The following is a 14674-nucleotide window of genomic DNA, read 5'->3' on the forward strand; positions in this document are numbered from 1 at the left end:
CCTTTTCATGAGCTAATTCCAGAGGCAGAGCAGTTTAGCAGATCATGCAATACCCTGAAGGTTAAGCAAGCCTCACCTATGTGACACGGGGCAAGTTATGTCATTTCTCTGCCCTTACCTGGTAGAGACGTGTCATCTGTGTAAGTCTGTCTGCAGTAATGGAACTCACAGAGCATCTGGGAGAGCTGACATGAATTTTGTTTCTAGTTTTACCACTTCCATTGCAAGGCCTGAGGCAGGTGGCTCAGCCTTTTTGTACAGCCTGCGCAATACCCCTTCTCAACTAGTAAGGGATTTTGACACATACTGCGGAAGAGAATGGTAACTCTGAAAGTGCTTAATATTTCTGAGGAGCAACACAGCACAATAAACATGCTGGTATTTTCTAAGTTGAGATGTCATATTAACTGGACATGGTCTTTCAGAGATTCCCTGTTCCTAACCATTTCTGATCAGAGTATACTGCATAGAGAAGAGGTTATCTCCTACAGAGTGTATAAGTGAAACAGCCCTTGCTCTTTGTTATCTGCATAGGTTTCCCTAGCTGCCAATCCAAGCTTGTCCCACAAGGATACTATGCTGACCACTGCTCTCTTTTTTTGTCCATCCTCCCCAAAGAAATGCTGACTGAACTGTGTAATGTTCTTCACATGTATCTTTGTTGCACACATCCTTATGAAACTAAGCTGAGGCAATTAGAAAAGTTTAAGCATGAATCCTGCTTCCTGACATGCCAGAATAATCTTCAATAAAAAAAAAAACAGCTTGCTCCTGGATAAGGTAGAGTGGTGTCTGCTGCCTGTGATTCATCACGTGCTTACTGATTTTGGAGTATTGCTCAAAGTACAACAACAGCACATCACAAGCAGGCAGGAGATTTCTCTGGCACAGCAGCCATGAAAAATCTCAGTGTTCTATAGATGGTTGGGACTGACGGGACAATCAGTATCAAATTAAGAAGGGGACAGCTGGGGGAACTTAAAATCTTTTCCTCTCTTGTCATAGACACTGTGGTATTGCCTGTCTCCCTAAATGAAATAACAATAGGGAGGCCTCAGGGCAGATTTTCTGCTTCCCCTCTCTTGGGGAGTCTGCTTTTCTTCCTTCTCAGCATATTAGAAGTGGCTGATCCATTGTAATGCGATGTCAAAGGCCTTTGGGACTTAAAAAATGTTGTGTGTGTGATGTTGGAAGGGCAAAGAAAAAGCATGGACCCTACCAGATGTGATCATTTCAGGTGGCACAGAGATTTTAAGGAAAATCAGAGAAAAGAATGCACTTATATTGACCAAGCTTAAAGCAAATTAAATTATTCCAGGTGATTGTCCAAACTTACAGCAAATGTAATAATTCTAATTAGTCATCCTCATAGCTCTTTCACGGAAAAGGCCTTCAGTAACATGGCAACCTTTGCATTACAGATTGCACGTTGGTTACAGCAAACTTGTTTTCTTATAGGTAAAACTGATTCGCTACAGTTGTAACATTTGACAAAAACATCTATTAGATCCAAACAGCTATTTAGTTTGATGACATTTTGATTCCTTTTATGAAGAATTGAGAAATATTTACTTACATGTGTGAGGAAGCGCTTTACTTTGCTGAATATTTTGTACTCACACACAAACAACAATACCGAGGTGCAAACTAACATGGTAACTATTTGCTGTTTGTTATTCAGTCATTCCTTATTCACCTCTGTCTTTTTGGAAAGTTGTTTTCATCTATTCAGTCAGCAGAAACATTGGTGTTACTATGAGGTGGCCATTCGTGAACAATACCATTCTTCCTGCACCATAAGGCACAGAAGGCAGAAGTCAAAACAATTATTAACAATGCATAGCCAATGGGAAACAGCTGACAAACAACCCACATGCTAAAAATGTTTTGTCCAAATAATTCAGTGCATAATTAACAAATGCATTGGCAGAAATCTGCTCATTAACAATTTGCAAGCAGGAAGTAAGGCTGGATAATGCGTGTACAAACTAGCTACAATGGATGTAGTGGGAAAGCAGGGTTGCATCCTCATGCTCCCTGAGAACACAACCTATAGGGATTGCTCAGAGCAGTTCAGATTAAGTCAACTGAAGGTATGGAATTCATGTATATGATTGAGGCGCAACGAACCCAGTATGGACACTTTCACTGAAAGCAAAGTAGCATGAATATGTCGCCTGCTCTAGGGATGTGGTGGGTTGGCCTTGGCCAGTGGCTAGGCGCCCACCCAGCTGCTCTCCCAATCCCTTTCCTCAGAAGGACAGGAGGACAAAATAGGATGAAAAAGCTTGTGAGTCAAGATAAGTCAAGGAGATCACTTGCCAGTTACTGTCACGGGCAAAACAGACTCAACTTGGGGAACATTAATTTAAATTACTGCCACCTAATGTAGATTCAGGCAGTGAGAAACAAGAAGACAAGCATTAAAACAACACTTCTCCTCCTCCCTTTCCCAGGCTTAACGTCATTCTTTCACAGGCAACTCCTCTCCCGCACTCCGCTGAAGGGTGCACGGGTGATGGGGGTTATGACCAATACGAAGCAGTTTTTCCCTGCTACTCATTCCCTTTCACACTTCTCCCCTGCTATATTCTGGTCTCTCTCCCATTGATCACAGTCCTTCAGGAAATATCCACATGCTCCGGTGTGGGGTCCTCCACAGGCCACAAGGCATATTTGCTGCTGTGCCTGGAGCACCTCCTCCTCCTCTGACATTGGTACTCCCTCTGTTGTTTCTCACTCGTCTTTTTCCCCTCCTCCTCTGCCTGTGTGACATTTTCTGCCCTTTCTTAAATACGTTTCCCAGAGGTGCCATCAGCTTGGCTCCTCACAGAGGCCACCCACACTGCCAACACTTTGACACCTACACCCAATGCAAAGAATTAAGCTATCAAAAAACAGTATTTGTTTTACCTTTTAACTTATTCCTATTAATTTCATTATTTCTTTGATTACTCTTTTGTTCCTGTTTTCCATTGAAAAATAAGGCCAGGACCATGCGAGGAGCTGTTGGCACACCAGTGTTATCTGAGGTGTGTTTATTGCAGTGCTGCTGGGCTAGTAGAAGGTTTAATGTAGATCCTCGTGTCAGCTGGGAAAGCCCTGTAGGTATACTGTAGTTCAGATCAGTTGTAGGCCTGGTACAAACTACAACAAAAAGCTATTTTTTTTTCCAAGGTTAAGTGTAGGTGGATGGGTGAGACTAACATGGGGAGGACTAACATGTCCAGTAGACTAAGCTGTAGTTGACAGGTGCCCTTGAGCAGCTTCATTGTCTCCACAGAGGTTCCAGTTGACTTGAGATCTTTTCTACACTGCGAAGTTTAGTTCTTCAGATGTGCTCTGGGAGACAAAGCAGTAAACTGCTATGAAAACAATTGAGCCGATGTGGTTTGTCGTGGTCACACCTGCAGCAGGAGTGCTTTCCTAATCAACTCAGAAATATGGGTGTACTGTGTTCCACAAGCAAAGCATTCCTCAGGCTGGCCTCCAGCCACACCAGCAATTCCACCTCATGCCATGTTAGTAAAATCACCATGGAAAGGTTTTTGTTGTTTCCTGTTCCCCAGAGAAAAATACCAGATTTTTACTGGGGAATTTGTCAGCCAGTCAGGAACTTGGATACCTTGCCTAAACCAATGCAACTCTGCTAGCTGAAATACCAGTGTAAAGGTAGTAACGTCCTGGGGCTCGTGGCAGTTTGTTTCTGAGCCACTGGAACATGTTCTTCTGACTTTTGCAGTTACCCTGAGCAGTAACCCTTATAGAGTGGATAGGCATTGGGGTAAGTCCATGCCTGCATAAGAAGGTCTTTTGGCTTGGCCAGAATAATGACTTTTTTTGTTAATTTTGGTTAACTGTTGAAGAAAGTTATAGAGACACATTGTTGTGATTTAACCTGGCAGGCAGCTAAACACCATGCAGCCATTTGCTCACTCCCACACAGTGGGATGGGAGAGAGAATTGGAAAAAAAGTTAAAACTCATGGGTTCAGATAAAGACAGTTTAACAGAACAGAAAAGGAAGGGAAAATAATAATAATAATAATAATAATAATAATAATAATAATAATAATAATAATAATAATAATAATAATAATAATAATAATAATAATAAAGAATATACAAGACAAGTGATGCATAATGCAAATGCTCACAACCCACTCACCGATGCCTAGGCAGTCCCCGAGCAGCGGCCCCCCCTGGCCACCTCACCTCAGTTTATATGTTCAGCATGATATCATATGGTATGGAATATCCCTTTGGCCAGTTTGAGTCAGCTGTCCAAGCCATGTCTCCTTCCAGCTTCTTGTGCACCTCCAGCCTCCTCACTCGCAGAGCAGTATGAGAAGCTGAAAGGTCGTTGACTTGGTGTAAGCACTGCTCAGCAACGACTAAAACATCAGTGTGTTATCAACATTATTTTCATCCTACATCCAACACACAGTACTATGACAGCTACTAGGAAGAAAATTAACTCTATCCCAGACAAAAACAGAACAAAAATGTATTTGGATGTAAACCTCATTGGTTTCCTATCAGTTTTGAATGGCTTCCATTTCTCTTTATAGAGTATGAATTTCAAGAGTAGTCACTGTTCCAACATGGGTAGTTAGAACTAGCTTTTTCTACAATATCTCTTCAGCCTAATGTCTCTTTTTTTTGGGCAAGACTCTTAGGAATTGGCTTAAATTTAATACAAATATGTGATTTTGGATTGAAATAAACATTCTGCAGAGGGGCTTTAAGTTCAAATGGTGCAACCTACTCAGACAGCCAGGCTTTAGGCTAGGGTTTTCTAAGGAGCCTCGGGTTTGGCATCCAACTGTTACTGAATATTAAAGGAATTTATAAACAAAACTCTCATTTTATGGAAATAAGTAATGATACTGCCTTTTCTCCCCTCAAAAAAAAAGAAGAAAATGGTCTCTCTTGTGTAGCTAGTGCTCTTCACCTTAATCTAACTCATGAGGGAGGAATAAAAAGATTTTTCCAGACAAATGCTTAGACATAGGATATGTGGAATTGTCACTTTCCATTTATTGAAGTGATAAAATATGTTTATTTTTAGTGAATAAGCAAGGTTTATTCAACTCTGTATACCTCTTGTGTTCATGCGACAGTTTCATAAAAGACTTTACCCTGCTCACTGTCATGCTACAAGTGAAGGACTTGCCATTTCCACTACGGGATGCCTGATGCTTCTTACGAGATAAAAGGCTGTGTTCAGGAAATGCTTTTATAACTATGATGAAAATGTTCTGATTAGTTTTGGCTGACCAGATCTCTGGTTGGGCAGGTGGCACCTAAGCTGTGGGGCACGTGTGCCCAGAGTCTTTGTTGCCCAGATCTCTAACCTTACGTGCTATCACTACTCTCTCCTATTATCTGCCCATGTTATTTTTCAGTGAAAACCAGCATGTGAGAGGAGGGATGGGGCATAGTTTGGTGTGATCTCAATCGCTGGGAAGTGAACCAGGACTTGGGCCTGGGGAGGATTTTCCTCCAGAACTTTTCCTTTCATAGTGGTTACTCAATGTCTGTTCAGGATGAGAAAGGTTTGTATGGCTTTCTAAAGTGTCTAATATCTTGAAAGCTGAATATGTCACGCTAGCTAAAGCTAACTTTGTATTTTGGCCGCTGTTGATGAAGGGATACTGGCTTAGGTAGACAGATCTTCTGTCTGACCTAGTATACCCGTTCTTATTTACTCATTTATGTCAGGTACCAAAACACTAAAAGATTATCATAGATCTGTATGGAGTATTATTATAATTATAATTATATTCTTTTTTTTTTTATGGCCAAAACTAAGGATGGGCTTGTGAGGTCTCCAAAAATAAAACCCTTTGTTTCTTCTAATTACCCTAGGATGTGAATTTGCACAAGGGGACCAGGGAAACTAGGAATTTTCTGCCTTCAAAAACTTCCTTGCACGCTAGCTGGAGGCACAGTATGCTCTCTAACACCTCCATGTTGCAAGATATCACCAAGAATGCAATAAAAGTGCAAAATGAATGAGGACATTGTAAAAATTGTATTTAAATCAGACCAAACGATAACTTGCCTTGGTACCACCCCACAGCACTCCTCAGTGCTTCTTAAGCTGAAGGCTTTTATTGTGCATCTTTGTGTAAAATACAGACTGGTCAATGTTTCTTTTGCTATTGCAGTGAATTGCTTTTTGAAGCCCACACATGTGGCAATGAGTTCCACTATTTAATTATGATCTTTGCAGAAAGCACCCTTTCTAGGATTCTGTGTTTTAAACTTGCTAACTGCTCATTTTACTGGGACTGCTTCCTGTGCTATGAAATATAGCAGAAAAGCATTCTTTATTCACTTTCTCTCTACAGTTCATTATTTTCTGGAGCTGTGTCACAGTCCTTTCCTTCATTTGTCCCTCTTTCAATATGAAAATCTTAAAGACTTTTTTTTTTTCTCTCCTACTACAGAAGCCATTACATACCTTTCATCATCCTGTCACCCTTTTCTTTATCCTTCTATTGCTATCCTGTCGTTTTTGAGATGAGATGACTGGAACTGTATTCAATATTCAAAATGTTAGGTGGGCAATGGATTTTATGGCAGTGTTATCGTGTTTTCTTCTGCAGTTTTTCTGTTCTTTTCCTAATATTTCCTAATATACCATTTTCTTCTCTTTGACAGTTGATGAGAATTTAGGTGAGGTGATATTTTCATAAAGCTGTTTCCCCTTGTTTCCCAACTAACAATCAATTTCACTGTGTGTTTACAGATTTCCCAGGGTACAGGCATGAGACCTTAGTTATTTAGCCATGAAAACACAGCTAAATTACAAGAGTGTTTTAGGTTGTAAACAGGAGATTGTTGGTAGAATTTAATATTAGCTCAGTTCTACTGGCAATTTATATTGTGGTAGGTTTTGTTATCCCAGAGATTTCTCACAAGTATGTGAGACAATGTGAAAGTTTTCCATGGAGCCCATAATTTTAGTGGGTTGTTAGATTATTTTAACAGAACATTAGTTCTAACAAGAAACTCATTCAGGAGAGAGTTCATTCAATGGGTTTTTCTGAGAGAGTTTTGCTAGTTTTGCCACTGTAAGACGTATCCTGACCAAAAGCAAGGGAATCCAAACAAATGCGTAATCTTTTGCTGTACTAACTCGATGGAGATTTCATCACATAGTCTTCAATATCAGATAAAGATGCGTAGCCCTTCCCTTTTTTACGTAGCTGAAATGTGGTATTACTATCGTAACGGTTGCTAAGATGGAGTTTTGGAGCTTAATGAAATCTGGAATGAAATACATCACCTCAAGATTGTTAAAACCTAGCCGTGAAAGAAGTTTAAATAGTTATTTCTAAAAGAACTGCTGACAGAATAAATATAGTACAGCAAGTCGATCAGTCCAATCTCTGACTTTAAAACATTCACTATATTGTACCCCAGTGGTCACTGTCAAAAATTCCTTAATGGGCCAAAGAGTCCTCAGCATCATATCACAAGCAGAGATCTTTTTTAAATGAGATTTTCAGCACTCTCCTTTCATGGCGTGTGAGTCATTTAGATTTAGATTAGATATTAGGAAAAAAAATTTTTACACTGAAGGTGGTGGAACACTGGAACAGCTTGCTCAGAGAGGTGGTGGATGCCCCATCCCTGGAAACATTCAAGGCCAGGCTGGATGAGGCTGAGAGGAACATGATGTAGTTGGAGATGTCCCTGCTCCTTGCAGAGGGCTTGGACTAGATGACCTTTGAAGGTCCCTTCCAACCCAAACCATTCTATGATTCTATTCTATGATTTGACTTTTTGCTTGTGGCTGCACTACAGTATAGAAGCTAGAGGTGTATGAAGATTTCCTGTTAACATAGTTTTCTCTGAGGAGGAGTTCTGTTCCTTACTAATTCTGTTTATAGCTGTGCATTATAGACAGATTTTTCTTTGTATGGCTTTTTTTTCCATTTCAGTCTCAGTCTAGCTGGTCTTGGAGAGACTGGTGATCCAAATATTATTTTATAGCTGTGGTGGGTTGACCTTGGCCAGTAGCCAGGCACCCACCCATCTGCTTTCTCACTTCCCCTTCTCAGCAGAACTGGGGGAGAAAACATGATAGAAAATCTTATGGGTTGAGATAAAAGCAAGGAGATAGCTGAACAATTACTGTCATGGGCAAAAAAAAAAACAAACTCGACTTGGGGAAAATAAATATAATTTATTGCCAATTAAAAATAAAGTAGGATAGTAAGAAACAAAGACAACACTAAAAACACCTTCTTTCCACCCCTTCTTTTTCCCAGTCTCAATTTCACTCCTTCATTCCCAACTACTCTACCTCTCCCAACCCCCACAATCTGCATAGATGGAAGCACTGGTCATCTCCCAGTCTTTCCTTTAGTTTTGGACAGCTGAGATGCCTCCTCGACTCAATCAACTGTCCTGTCCATTAAGGACAATCAGAAATTACAAAGGTGGACTTGAAATGCAAAATAACATTGTAAGTACAAAGGAACATCGTCAGCTGTTAGATCACAAATAAGGAGGCCAAATACATGAACTAGTCCAAAAGATAGCCAACAAACTCTAGTCAATTGTTTGAAAGACATTTAGGGACATGACTTCATGTGCCTGTTTTGGAAAGTAAGTTACTCCAGCATATTGGTTTATTAAACCATAAAGGAGCCAGACCTCTTTCATTTTCACTGTTCTCTCACAATTGGAACAGCTTAGAAATGAACATATGCAAGAGAATAAATTATTTAATCCCTCTTCTCATTGTTCTGCTTCCCTGTGCACTCCAGGAAGCCTGATCTGAGCAGTTCAACTTGTAGAAGCCCATAAACTCTCTGTAGATTCAGTGGTAGAATAAAAAAAAAATTATGAATGAATAATCCAATAAAATGAGAAAGCAAGTTGTTTTGGACAGGTTTTGGTTTAGTATTTGATAGGTGATATAATTACTAAGTCCTTGATTATTCTTCTTTTCAGAGCCTATTCAAGACCTTTAGATATCTTCCTTGAGACCACAGAGTGACTGCAAAAACTGACCAACGAGAACAGTTTTTTGAATATCACTGGTCTTCTGACAAGTAAGTTCTTAATTCTCAATTTGTTTTCTCTCCTGTATTCCTGACTTGTATTTTATCCTTGTATTTATTATACGGACTGGGCCAAGTGAATATGAGTGCAAACTGAATAGTACAAAAGTGACCTTAATCTTTCCTGGCTAGAATGAAACCTATCAATATTACAGATATAATTGAGATTAAGTACTGGATCACCTGATTATTACAACTTTTAATATCAGTGGGACTGTAATCATATCTCAAGATGTTTGTGGCCTTTTTCTGGTAAAAGGTTAAATGGTTAAATCCTGTTTTCTGTCACTTGAATTGTATGGCACCAGGGTCAGGAAATGCTTATCCATTTGCAGGTGAGCTCTTCTTTTTCTTCTTGGGAGCCTCCAGAGGTTACTCATTGTAGAAAATAGGGCCCTAAAATTTGCTAGGATTCACATGGATACAAAAACCATCTTTGTATGCCTCCTTTGCCCATTTAGTCTCCTGTGCTCCCTCTGCCTGCCTTACTCTTTGAAAGGTTGAACTGCTTAGTCTCCAACTTACACTACATCAGGAGTTTGCTAACACTGCATCTAAACCAGTACCTTATGCAGTGCAGTCCACCTAGTACAGCTGGTTATAGCAGAATAGCCCTTTAATAAACTTGTTTCCGTAACTACGCTTACTATCTGTATGGCAGCAATACCTGACTCACTTTCTCCAGCTGACTCTGCATTATCTTTCTCAGACTCCCCTGCTTTCCCCAAAATGTAGACCTTTGACTGCACTTAAACCTCCTCGTGCCTATTTAGGCTTGATACATACTACCCCAAAGGTAAACTGATGTAAAACAAGGAACTCAAGCCTTGAAAAGGGTCTTTGGACTTTGTTCTTCTTCCATAATTGTTAGATTTCCCAGACTTTTTTGTGATTTTACTGAGAAATGAGGAGAGGACCTTGTCTGATCCTTGGCTTCAATTCTAAAGGAACAAGAGAAAACCTTTTTTCAAAATTTTTTAAGCTTTTAAAAGTTACCTACAAGTTGTTATTCCTTCCAATCTGAGTGAAGTCCAAGTTGAAAATTCTGAGAAAAATATGATGGTATCTCTCAAAAATAGCAGAGATTTTTATAGAAAGGGAAAAAGAAAAGTATTTAACAATTGTAAGTCCTTACTGGACTTACGGAAAAGAAGCTGGAAGAATTTGGAAACTGCTGGAAAAAGTAGTGTCTGAGTATAGCCTCTACAGTTAGAGGAAAGAGTATTAGAAGGGCTGGTAGGATTGGGAAAAGCAGAGAGGAAAAGGACAACTCGCATTGGAAGGAGGAGGAAGAAGATCCTTAGTAAGAGGAACAGAAAAGAAAGCTCCTTCCTCTTCAGGACTTGTTGAAGGAGAACTTTAGAACTTCTTAAAGTTTGCTGTTTATAAAGAATAATGTTTATAAGAAACTACATTTTAAAACACAAAATTATTTCTATCCAATGGAGTCCACTCATCCTAGTTTCTTAAGTGAGGGATCTTATACTTCCAGAGACTGCTCCACCAAAATAGCAATGAAGATTCTCCTATCACTATCACACTTCATCTGTCTTTGTAGTTTTATACAGCTACTGTAAATATTAAGTTTTTTGCTTCTGGTTGGAGTATATTCCACTTCAGTGTACCCAATGGATTTTATGAAACTCAGTGCCTGGTTACAGGCTGGCTCAGCTTTGACAGTCTTATCCTTTGAATGATAGGCAATGAAATTTTAGGACGTTATCACCTTTTGCCACTGCATATTTCTAAGTTAAAGATGAAGAGAATACATTGAATTTAAGTTATACAGTATCTAATATTTCATGACCTTGCATGTCATAATTAATCATGTTTAGCTACCAGTAGTCTCCAAAATAAATGACTTCTGATGTATTATTTCATGTAAAACAAGAAAAAGTGATATAAAGAATGTGCACAATTTAATGACTGCTCATATGAATTAGTGAAAATACAGGAATAAAAATATTTGGGTTCATATTATTTATATTACTTAAATGTAATTTTATTATAAGCTATAGATTGAACACTTGAAATTTGACGTTCTACACAAGCAGATGAAATTTTAAGATTTTTCTCTGTTTCCATTGTTTTCACAAGTGCAAACCCAGCTTTCTTTCTTGTTACTTGCTTGGTTTCTTTTCAGAAGTTTTGGCTATAAGAAGTGTATCAGGTTTTCATGGCAAGGTTTAGGTAGCAGGGGAGCTGAAGAGGTGGCTTATGTGAGAAGCTGTTAGAAGCTTCTCCCATGTCCAATAGAGCAAATGCAAGCCGGCTCTACCCACCACTACATAAAGCTGAGTCCATCAGTGATGGTGCTAGCGCCTCTGTGATAACATAGGTAAGAAGGAAAAAAAGGAAACTGCACAACCCAGCAACTACAGCCAGAGAGAGGAGTGAGCATATGAGGTCACTCCAGGCGCCGGAGCAGATTCTCCTGCAGCCTGTGGTGCAGCCCATGGTGAAGCAGGCTGTCCCCCTTGCAGCCCATGGAGGCTCACAGAGGAGCAGAGATCCACCTGCAGCCTGTGGAGGACCCCACAGGAGCAGGTGGATGTGCCCAAAGGAGGTTGTGGCCAAATGGGAAGCTTACACTGGAGCAGGCTCGTGGCAGGACCTGTGGCCCCATGGAGAGAGGAGCCCAGGCCGGAGCAAGTTTGCTGGCAGGGCTTGTGACCCCATGGGTAACCCAGGCTGGAGCAGTTCATTAAGAACTGTAGCCCAGGGGAAGGACCCATGCTGGAGAAGTTTGTGGACTGTCTGCCGTGGGAGCAACCCTGCGCTGGAGCAGGGGAAGAGTGTGAGGAGTCCTCCCCCAGAGCAGGAAGGAGCGGCAGAGACAATGTGTGATGAACTGACCGGAACCCCCATTCCCAGTACCCCTGTACCACTGGTGGGGAGGAGGTGGAGAAAATTGAGAGTGAAATTGAAGCCCGGGAAGGAGGGAGGAGTGGAGGGGAAGGTGTTTTAAGATTTGGGTTTATTTCTCATTCTCTTACTCTGATTTGATTGGTAATAAATTAAACTAATTTCCCCAAGTCAAATCTGTTTTGCCCATTACAGTGATGGGTGAGTGATCTCTCCCTGTCCTTATCTCGACCCATGACCCTTTCGTCGTATTTTCTCTCCCCTGTCCAGCTGAGAAGGGGAGTGATAGAACGGCTTTGGTAGGCACTGGCATCCAGCCAGGGTCAACCTACTACAAGCATGTAGCCAAATTTTTTAGTCTTGTTTGAGGTCTGAAAAAAAACACAGAGTCAGACTTAGATTTCTGTCTTTCCAGAAAGCAGAGGTACTGAGTACATCAGTTGTTACTAGGTGATCTCTCTTCTAATTCTCTGCACTTCTGTGTGGTTCACTTTCCTATCTGGACCATAACATGTCAGGGATGTGTATAATAATGCGAGCTTCCATATCTACTCAATTGACCATTCACTTGGATTTTACTAACAGGAAATAACAGGCTGGAGCCAACAGCTTCAATTCTTTTTGGATTTGTCTCTAAGATGCATTTGAAGCACCGTTCTGTTTTGCATGAAAAGCAGACCGTAAGGAAGCTGAGGCTGTTTGACACAATGAATTCAGGCCTAATAATTGAATTACTCAATCTCTGTGGCGTTAAGCATATCAGGACTGTGAACAAACTTGATTTATCACTTCATCAACCCAGGAAATAAATAATAAACAGTGAGTCAATCTGGACAGAGTAAAGGGAGGGTTTCTTTTTGAGATGGGAATAGAGGGTGGGAAAGAGGCTCCATTCTGGTTTAGGTAGATTAATCAATTTTAATAAACAACATTTTATTTTGAGGGAGATGTTACAAAAGCAAAGGAGGATAGGCAGGTTCACAGCACAGGTAGAAGCAGTGGTGCTCATATCTCCTTTTGTTTTGTAGTACAGAATTGTAATAGTCACAGGGTCAATTCCCTCTTCTACTAAGTAGTATTTGAACCCCAGTCCCTCACCTCTGCTTTCAGTAACTTTCAGCTACTTGGATCTACAGTATTCCCAGGCAAATTATTACTTTACTTCAGTCTATTAAGTGTTCTGATAAAAAATTAACCCTACACAGTGTCAATAGAGCACATGCTAAACTAGCAAATCCACAGAAAATACTTGAGATGAGGAGTTGTAATTGAGGGAAAGTGTTTGCAGTGGGTTTCAACAAGGTTCACAATTAGACATACGTTTTCAGCTTTTTTCAGACAACCTGGAAGCTGACAGAATATCACTGTGAATGATATTCTGTGAATGGAATTTGCAATGAAACAAAGAGTCCAGGCCACTTCTATGGCAAGCAACCTGGTAACCTCAGTCCATCTGTATAAAGTGAAAAACTGAATTTAAGGCTGAAGAATACTAGCTTCATTGAGAGAAAGAGGAATTGTGTTCAAAGGAGTCCTAACCTTTGGGGGAAATATTTCAGGAATCACAGCAGATAAGCAACTTCAGTGAGAAAATTGATTACATGGAACACGGGTCATTGCTTTGGTTGTGAGTGTGGCTTCAGGGAGACTGATGCTAGAAGGCTGTGCATTGGTGCCCCTGCTTTAAGAGTGTTGAAAAAAACCAGAGAGGGCCAGAAGAGGGCCACAGCAATCATTAGTACACTGAAGAAAATGTCTGCAAAAGATTTGAAGAGTTCAGTCTGCTTGGCTTTTTTAAAAGAAGCTAAGAGCCAATTTGGTGGCCTTACCATGGGAAAAAGCAAGCAAGGAATGTAATTGAGATCATCGCTCTGTCTTTCTTTTGTGGGTTTACTTTTAATTAGTTTCCTGGGAAAGAGTTGGTTCCTCTCAGTCGGTATCATTAAAATATTTTGGTTTTCTGCCATTGTGTAGCAGTAGATAATAAGGTGGGTGAGCTCACTTCATTGATAATCTAGACTGGGAAGTGTGTTATTACCCAAATAAGAGTGGGTAATTTCCTTTTACATCATATTCTCCTTGCTTACAGTATTGCTGACTGGCAGCATAATTCCCATGGTCAAAATGGTCCTTAATTGCTATGGTCAGTCCTGCTCCACTGTTGTAAGAATATCATACACGAGATTATTTTGACAGCTACTTTGTTTGCATTAGATCCTTCTGTTTGTAAAGGCGGAGCTGTATTAAGTTGCATTTAGGCAATTATATAAAAGCCTATGATATATTTACTCAGATTCCTGATTTTTACTTTTTGTTATCCTAGAAATCAGTGAATGACATTTCACATTCACTACATATTTGTTTTATTTATTACTTATATTAAGCTGACTTATTAGTCAAATCAACCATTCTTTTTACTGAGTAAACAGAACTGTGTGTTTCCTTGTTTACTGTGTCCTGCAAGATTTTAGAATTAGCAGGTTTCAGCCTCTGCCATGGAGCTTTTACCTACAGTAGAAAGTAAGATTTTCTGCCTTTATCAGGTCTCAAGGGGTACCTTTGCATGAACTAGATATGGAACAGAGCTAACCTGAATAAAGTGAAGAAAATACCTTCTCTGCACCTGCAAAGGAAGCTAAAAGCTATCAAACTTGGACTGAACACTTCATCAGAGACCATTTTCTCCACTCACTCAAACTCTCCCAGCTCAGTGGTTTAATGGTCAGC

At 40.1% G+C, this 14674-nt stretch overlaps 1 protein-coding gene across 4 annotated transcripts in view; it reads left to right on the plus strand.

Annotated features, from left to right (window-relative positions):
- Positions 1 to 14674, plus strand: part of LOC104479324 (poly(rC)-binding protein 3) — a 524839-nt gene that overhangs the window by 333442 nt on the left and 176723 nt on the right. For all 4 annotated transcript variants that reach the window (XM_086740457.1, XM_086740459.1, XM_086740456.1 and 1 more), the window contains one exon: positions 8973 to 9073. The gene's annotated coding sequence lies outside the window, so the exon portion shown is untranslated. The remainder of the gene's footprint in view (positions 1 to 8972; positions 9074 to 14674) is intronic.

This window comes from Chlamydotis macqueenii, chromosome 2 (assembly GCF_036417535.1).
Source record: "Chlamydotis macqueenii isolate bChlMac1 chromosome 2, bChlMac1.mat, whole genome shotgun sequence".
Taxonomy (NCBI): Eukaryota; Metazoa; Chordata; class Aves; order Otidiformes; family Otididae; genus Chlamydotis; species Chlamydotis macqueenii.